Source organism: Mandrillus leucophaeus, unplaced genomic scaffold (assembly GCF_000951045.1).
Source record: "Mandrillus leucophaeus isolate KB7577 unplaced genomic scaffold, Mleu.le_1.0 Scaffold2281, whole genome shotgun sequence".
Classification (NCBI taxonomy): domain Eukaryota; kingdom Metazoa; phylum Chordata; class Mammalia; order Primates; family Cercopithecidae; genus Mandrillus; species Mandrillus leucophaeus.
In genome coordinates this window covers 202,205-210,868 of record NW_012102345.1, presented here as the reverse complement: position 1 = coordinate 210,868, position 8,664 = coordinate 202,205, and positions in this window count along the sequence as shown.

The following is an 8,664-nucleotide window of genomic DNA, read 5'->3' as shown; positions in this document are numbered from 1 at the left end:
TGTGCCTATAACATCAAAGAGCATTGGATGTGAAAAGTATTTTTGCTATGTTAGTACCAGAATTAGGAACGACCCAGGGAGGCCACTGATAGTAGTGAGTGAAAAATGCCCCTCCAAGAGTAAAAGAACTGAGTCTCTGCTGCCAGTTAAAAGCAAGAGATATAGTCTGCTGATGCATTTGTTCACTTGAGACTTTTTATCTCCAGGGAAATAGCCAGGCAAGCAACATCTGAAGCTCCTTAAATGCCTTATGAATGTGCCTGAATATGAGGAAAAATTCCACTGAACACTTAAGCTTAAATGGACATTTTCATAGGCTGTGTATTAAAAGCTAATCAGTGCTGGGTGGAGACGTGCTTAGTAATTCCCTTCAAAGGAACCAAGTTATCTTTAAGCTATGAAGCAGCACTAACACACTTAAGAATGCAGCTAATCTAATGAAACTATTTTATGTTTTTTATAATTCGCCATTCAATTCACTTCAACACATGTTTGTGTACTAGGAGTTGGGGAATGAGTGAGCAAGGCAGATACAGTTCCTGCCATCACAGGATCCTCAGTGGACTCCAATGGTACAGGCAGGTCACAAACACATGTTTGTACAAGCTATACACACTGTGGCACGTGCTATGAATGAAAGAACGTAGCTCCGTTTGGACCTAGGGGTTGGTAGTGAGGATGGAGAAGCAGATAGGTCCTTGACACATTTAAGAGGTCCCAGTGGTACCAGCGATGATAGAGGTGACAAGGAAGGAGTGTAAGGAATGACTCGCAGATTTATGCTTGACCACAGAAGTGGGTGGCAGTACCATTTTCTGAGATGAGGAGGGCTGGGGGAAAACAAGTTTCAGGTGATAGGGCAAATAAGGAGTCCAGTTTTGAGCAGAAGCAGGTTGATATAATTGTATGAAATCTGGGTGAAGCTGTCAAGCAGGGAATTGGATATAGGATGATGGTACAGAAGGCAGACAAGGACAAAGACACCATTTAAAACCATAGGAATGGAGAGACCAAACCAGGGAGAAAGTACAGAGAGAGAGCAGAGAGTGTTCAGAGAGCCTGGAAGATCTTCAAAATTTGGAGAAGGAGAAACTGGCAACTGAAACCAGAAAGGACCAGTTATTGGAGCAGGAGGAAAAGCAGGGGAGTGTGGTATTATAGAGTCAAGAAATTAAAAGTATTTTGGGGAAGAGGGAAAGGCTAATTATACTATACACCACTAAAGAGTTTGAAAAGAGGGCTCAATGGATAGTAATTAATACTAATTCTACAGCATAATCAGTAACTACCCATGAAAATGGTGACTTATAAGCCTCAGTGAAACATTTTTTTCTATAATTCTCTTCTGGTCTAGCTATCTTAGCACCTTTTAGACATCAATTCATGAATTTCTATAATTTTCAAAGCAGAAGGAGATGAATAACTCATTCTTTACCTTGTCAAAATGACATATGTAAGATAAGACCTTGTAACAGAACAATGCAACAAGGACTGAAACCTAAACACCACCACTTTACTGCCCCAGTGTGAGGGTTCTCCAGCACCTAGACTCTGTCCCAGTGCCTGGCTACTGCTTCAAGGACCATGAAGTCAATGACGCCATCAGGGTAAGGACTGAGTCTGTTTTCCTCAACCCTGCATTTCCAGTGATTATAAGAGTGTCTGGCACATAGGAGGATCTCAATGAATATTTGTGCAGTGAAGAAATGAGGGACTTAAGGTGTATCGGTTAGAACTTCACATATTAGCGTCTAAGTAAGATCCACCCATTGCTATTGGCTGACATATTTTTAATCATGTTTAATCATTAAAAACATGTTCCCTTGTTTTTAATCAGCTGGTGGGACACAATCCCGGCATTCGTCAGCTTCTGCCAAGGAGGCCACACCGCTGGGCATGAGAGAACACCAGTCTCTGAAAACCATGATTGGGATGGGGTACCCAAGGGTTCTGAGTTCTGTTTGTCAAATATGATTCATGTGGGGGAAAAATATGATACCTCAGTGCTTACACCATTCACAGCCTGGAGTTGTCAACCGGGCTTTGGAGTTTTTTGCAGGTAACAAGTTAAACAACCATTGAGCTCTGTTTGTTTTTTGAACTTGACTGGAGAAGAGGTGGAGGGTGGCTTGTTTCCTGCAGTTAGAGAGGAGACCTCAGGGTGACCTCTGGCCCAGGTCAGGGTTTTTACATCACAACTAGTGAAAGTGGCCTGTGATTAGGTGCAGACGCATTCTCTAGAGAGGAGAGCAGCAGCATTCCTCAGTTAGAGATGAACCTATCTCTACCTTAAGGGCTCCTTTGATTTACAGATGCCTGGAGCAGTGACCAGAGTAGATAACTATAGAACCACCAGGATACTCATCCCAGAGAGTCCAGCTCCCAAGATCTAGCCTCCAGTTTGGCCTGCAAAATGTCACATGTACAACGTCACATGGTTGTATGTACTCTTCAGATCTGAGCTGCCTGGGGGAGTAATTATAGTTGAACCTTAGAGCACTCAGTTTCTCCAACTGAAGACTAGAGGAAAATGTCTTTTGCTGTTGTTCTTGCCATTATAATATCTTCCTTAATTGGTTTTTAAGCTTACTATTTCTTTTCTCTTTTTTTTGAGACAGAGTTTCGCTCTTATTGCCCAGGCTAGAGTGCAGTCTGCCGAGTAGCTGGGATTACAGGCATGAGCCACCACGCCTGGCTAAGTTTTGTATTTTTAGTAGAGACAGGATTTCACCATGTTGGCCAGGCTAGTCTAGAACTCCTGACTTCAAGTGATCCACCTGCCTCAGGCTCCCAAAATGCTGTGATTACAGGCATGAGCCACCGCACCTGGCTGTTTCTGTCTTTTCAACAACCATCTTACTTCGCTTCTCGCTGCATCAGGCACGAAGCACACAGCCGCAGGTGCTGGCTTTCTGAAGGAAGTTATATCACTTATTTTCTCTGTTAATTTATCTCTCTTCTGTCTTAGACAAATTTTAGCTTACCTGACTTTAAAAAATATGAAATTGGTTCTCAGTTGGTGTTGATTAACCAATGTATTGGATCAGATTTCCAGTAAGATTCCTAGATTACTTATAAATTATTTGAACTGTACTTAATGTTCTTTTTGGCTGAGCCTAAGAAAATGCCAAAGTGGTTGATGCAAACCTTGCAATATTTCTTTTGAATTCTGTTGACCATCAGATGATTATTTTATTAAAAATATGATTTAGGATATTTGATATTATGTAAGCACAAGTCCAGATAGTTAAAAATTTTTTTATTGTATATATTTGGAGTCCTATGCAATTAGCCGCATGTATGAGATGTATAAGATGCAAGTTTTATCTGAGAAAACCCGCTTCCACCCATATGGCTGCTGAGGGTCTTGCTCTTGGTTATGTAACCAATGGCCTTTTAAAGATGAGGCTTGGTCAGGCACGGTGGCTCACGCCTATAATCCCAGCACCTTGGGAGGCCGAGGTGGGAGGATCACTTGAGGCCAGGAGTTCAAAACCAGCCTGGGTAACATAGCGAGACCCCATCTCTAAAAAATAAAAAATAAAGTTGAGGTTTTATCCTGGCCATTTTCCACTAGAAACTTCTGTAGCATGTGCTCTAGCAAGTCAGTCATCCTGGAAAGAACAGAGTCATCCTGGAATGTCTTCCAACCTCTGGTTAGTAAAGGCAGGGGGTGTAACAGAGGATCCGAGACCTGTAAGAAGGGGGCTTTCTGCCTTTAACTCAGTGGGATCTGGGAGCCTCTCTCTTCTCAAAATGAGGGTGTTGGGTATCATCTTCTCAGTCTGCACTGAAGAGCCACCAGCATGCACACATTATTGAGTAAGCACACCACCGAGGACCCCAACCCCACCGTGCTAAAATCCTGTTGCATTAGGAAAGGCCTGTTTCCTGGTAAACAGAACTCTGGCATGTTCAAAATGGGCTAGCATCCTGGGATAGCCAGGCTCCAAAACAAGTCCAAAGTTTGTAGTCAAATTTAAATCAAGTAATTAATACAGAATTTCTTGTTTTTCATTTTCTCTTTTAAAATCGGCATTAACCCTTCCTGGCATTGCATCTCATACCACTCACTCTGCTTTGTTGTGGTTATTTTGTTTGGTTTTGCTTCTTTCTTTGCTTTCCATCATTGCTTTTGTTTTAAAATCACGCACACTTAATAGTTTTCAACTTAGTGGGCACCTTCTACTTGCTGGCACTGGGGAAGCAATGGTGGTGAGAAGGTTGAACATCATTAGGGAATCAGTATTTGGAACTGACTGGCTTTACTCCTGCTAGTCAGCAACTGCATCCTGTGCAAGGCAGCTTGTTGACTGACATGAACTGGCTTGTTTTATCAGTTAGGTTTGTGCAACTGATGCAGTCCACAGGTGTGGTCTACTTTTTTCCAAAGGAAGTGGCTCTTCAGCAACCTATTGAACCAGCATCTCAGGGAGCTGTTCCTGAAATTGTATACGTTTTTCTGTTTCTCATCATTTTAATTTTTTTTTTATTGCTCTGTTGCCCAGACTGCAGTGGCACCATCGTGGCTCACTGCAGGCTCCGACTCCTGAGCTCAAGTGATCCTCCCACCTCAGCCTCCCAAGTGGCTGAGTCCACTGGCGCCGCTTTTCCAACTTAAACACCTCAAAGTTTGAAAAATCAGTGATTTAGTTAGCTTGTGATTCCTAATTTTCTCTAATTATTAGGCAAGAAGAAATTCAGGGAGACACACCTTTTTTTTTTTTTTTTTTGAGTACCTGATTTCTTGCTAAGGAAAACTAGATAACTCTAAATAAACATCTCCCAAAAAACATCTCCCACCATGGCTTGCCCAGTATGAGAGAGTCATTCTTTCACTTTTAGGCCAGCATCCTCAGGGACCCTCTTTGACTGCAAATAAAATCATTTCAGCCATCAAAGCTTTCACTGACAGCAGTTACCAAGTCAGCCTCTAGAGAAGTCCTGAAACAATGCTAACAGGCTAGTGAACTTTGATGAGAAAAATTGCAGAGTGGAGACCCCAGGTTATTCCTGGATGGGGACAGACCTAGCTGGAGAAGGATGCGGGAACATTTGTTGAGTTCCTGCTGCAAGTCAGGCCCTGCGCTACACACTTTATGTGTATATTCTCTGACTCTTCAAGGCAATTACCTCCATTTATAGAGAAGGAAAGTGACGTTCCAAAAAATTACTTAACTTGCCCAAGATGGCATGGCCTGCAAGTGAGAAAAAATAAAATAAAAACAACAACCCATACCTTTCTCACTGTGCCACTTACGTCCCAGTGTGTGCGTGTGTATGAGTGTGGCTGGGAGTAGGTCCTGTGTGATGAAGAGGCAGCATGAGGATGCGGGAACTTTATGGGGTGAGGTGCCCACAAAGAGGGGAGGTCAAAAGTAATCAGAATCAAGCTTCACCCACATTTCGGTTAGGTTGCCTTGAAGCCCTTTTCAATTACAAGCCCCTTGGATTTTAAAAAGTGTCAATGTCTTTGATTGCTCCTAAGAAATAGTTAGCTGGCCGGGTGCAGTGGCTCATGCCTATAATCCCAGCACTTTGGGAGGCCGAGGAGGCTGGATCACCTGAGGTTGGGAGTTCGAGGCCAGCCTGACCAACACAGACAAAACCCATCTCTACTAAAAATACAAAATTAGCCAGGTGTGGTGGCGCATGCTCATAATCCCAGCTACTCAGGAGGCTGAGTCAGGAGAATTGCTTGAGCATGGGAGGTAGAGATTGCAGTGAGCCAAGATCGTGCCACTGCACTCCAGCTGTGGTGACAGAGCAAGACTCTGTCAAAAAAAAAAAAAGTAAAGAAAAAAAGAAAGAAAAGACAGCCAGGGCTGGGCGCGGTGGTTCACGCCTGTAATCCCAGCACTTTGGGAGGCTGAGGTGGGTGGATTACCTGAGGTCAGGAGTTCAAGACCAGCCTGGCCAACATGGTGAAACCCCATCTCTACTAAAAATACACAAATTAGCCGAGCGTGGTGGCACACACTTGTAATCCCAGCTACTCGGGAGGCTGAGGCAGGAGAATTGCTTGAGCACAGGAGGTGGAGGTTGCAGTGAGCCAAGGTCGTGCCACTGCATTCCAGCCTGGCCAATAGAGTGAGACTCTGTCTCAAAAAAATAAAAAATAAAAAATAAAAATAAGTAAAGAAAGAAAGGAAAGAAAAGAAAAGAAAAGAAAAGAAAAGAAAAGAAAAGAAAAGACAGCCAGGCTCAGGTTTAAGTCCCTGCTCTGCCTCTTACCAACCACAAGTGGTTGGGGAAAATCTTTACCCTCTCAGAGCTTCAGTTTCCTCCCATAAAATGAGATAATAACACACTCACCTTATAGACTTTCTGTGAGAATCAACGAGAGAATGCAGTTGCAGCCCTGGCATGTGATGGGTACTATAGATATATCTGCTATTTCAGGATTAAGAAACAGAATTTCTTTCTAATAGAAAGAGTTGAAAAAGCAGAGTACACAAGAATAACTTAGTAACTTGAAGAGGCAGCAGGGATTAGATTCAGAATCACCTCTGTGTGGTTAAAAAAAAAATATGGTTTATATTTCGTTGACAATAAATGTCATACCTGTTATACCTAAGGCAGTACATATTCCTCAGGTACACCAGCTGGCTTCCCTGTGCAAACTGCTTCAATCCAAAGAACCAGAAAAGACATGCTGGGGAAGAGGGTCCTCTTATATTTGAAATAAGGTTTTTGCTCCCCAAGGCCTTTTCACATATGTGTCCTTGGAGGCAGGCAGGGGTAAGTGTGTAATGACAGGGTCAAAGCACAGGCCAAGGGATCAGACATCCACCCTCTCCTACCAGTGAGATCGTGAGCGGGTCATTCACTTTTCTTATCTGTACAGTGAAGAAGATGATATCTAGGGTTGCTTATCTGACTTAAAAAGTAAGATGTGAATGTGGTTCTTGGTTGGTGTTCATCATCCAGGAGCCACCTCTTATTCATTTTTCTTTCTTTTTTTTTTTTGGTTAGTAACAAGTTTCAATGCCTTGTTGTCATAGGACTGCTGTAAGGATCCTACTGTAAGGATACAATAAGACCATGTGTGCAAGAATCTCAGCTCAGTACCCAGTGCACAGGAGTCAATGCATAGGACTTAAATGATCAAGACAGCAGCATCTCCATGCTCAGTGTGAGGAGGCTGAGGTTAAACAGCTAGTGACCGGTAGAGGGGGGTCAGACCCCTGGGACAATCCTGTATCCAAGCATAGGTTTCATGGTGATTTCACCATAACTTTGGCCTGACAGGTAGGATGACTTGTTAGAGGTCCCAAAGTGTGTCAGGAATGCAGTGGGGAACAGCATCTGGTCCTCTGCTCAGTTGTCATTAATCCCTGGGCTGCGTGTAGCAACCTGCTCAAATGCTGCAGAGAACTAGCTCATCAAGCCATGAAGGCAATTCAACCACTCAGGGAAAAAAAGGCTTTGGCCTCCTTGTGACATTCCCTGGTAACCTTGCCTCTTGGTCAATCTAACTGACAGCTGGCTGCCATCTACACCATTTTATTGGTGCCTCTGCAATTATTTTGAAATAAAAAAAAAAAAAACAAACTCAGACTCTAAGTTAGAGGATTTTTTTTTTTTTTTTCTGATAATGAATTCCTTTGCTTTCTACCAAGTCTTAGAAATTGACTTGGGCTGTGGACTCCCATCACCTCCTATGAACTTAGATTTGTACTCATTCTTATTTTGGACTAGAATCTTTACAAAGAATGAGCTAAACCTGGAGCTCAGAATTGATCAGGAGGAGTGAGAGGTGGAGCATGAGCATGTGTAAACCAGATAGGTGGGACGGCTGCGGTGTGGAGGCTGACAGAGCTGTTCTTTGAGGGATGGAGAAGGTACCGTCTGGAAGGGAATGGTGTGGCTTTCATAAATGAAGGGCCTCTGACACAGCCTTTATTATACACTGCCCACCTATAGCCAAGAGAGTGGGGATAAATTCTTGCTTTTTATCTTTGGCGATTTCTAAGCATATTGAAAAGAGCAGGGAAGGGGAAGTAGGGCAGATTTCAGAAGAGTCTAAATTTAAAGCCCTGGGACCATTTTCCGTAGTCACAGAGGTGGGATTTAATGTATCCTGCTCTCAGCTTCAGGATCACATGAAAGATGCTGGGCTGCTCTCCCTAGTGTACATCGTCCACTAACTAGAAATCTGCCCAAGCTGAAGAATTTTGCTAATCTGCGTATCTTGACTTTTTGCCCCAGACATTGTGCAGTTTCAATTTCTCCAGAATCTGTGTACTGTCAACCCATTTCTCCAGTTGCATAGGAGAGCTCTCTGTGCAGTTTCTTTTCTTTTCTTTTTTCTTTTTTTGAGATGGAGTTCACTCTGTCACCCAGGCTAGAGCGCAGTGGTGTGATCTCGGCTCACTGCAACTTCTGTCTCCTGGGCTCAAGCGATCCTCCCACCTCAGCCTCCTGAGTAGCTGGGACCACAGATGCGCACCATCATGCCCAGCTAATTTTTTGCATTTTTGGTAGATTCAGGGTTTCACCACGTTGCCCAGGCTTTTCTCGGACTCCTGAGCTCAAGCAGTCTGCCCACCTCGGCCTCCCAAAGTGCCGGGATTACAGGCGTGAGCCACTGCGCCCGGCCCTGTGCAGTTTCAGTAAGAATGGTGAGGATTGTGAGCTTCGAACCCAAAGAGAGCAGGCTGA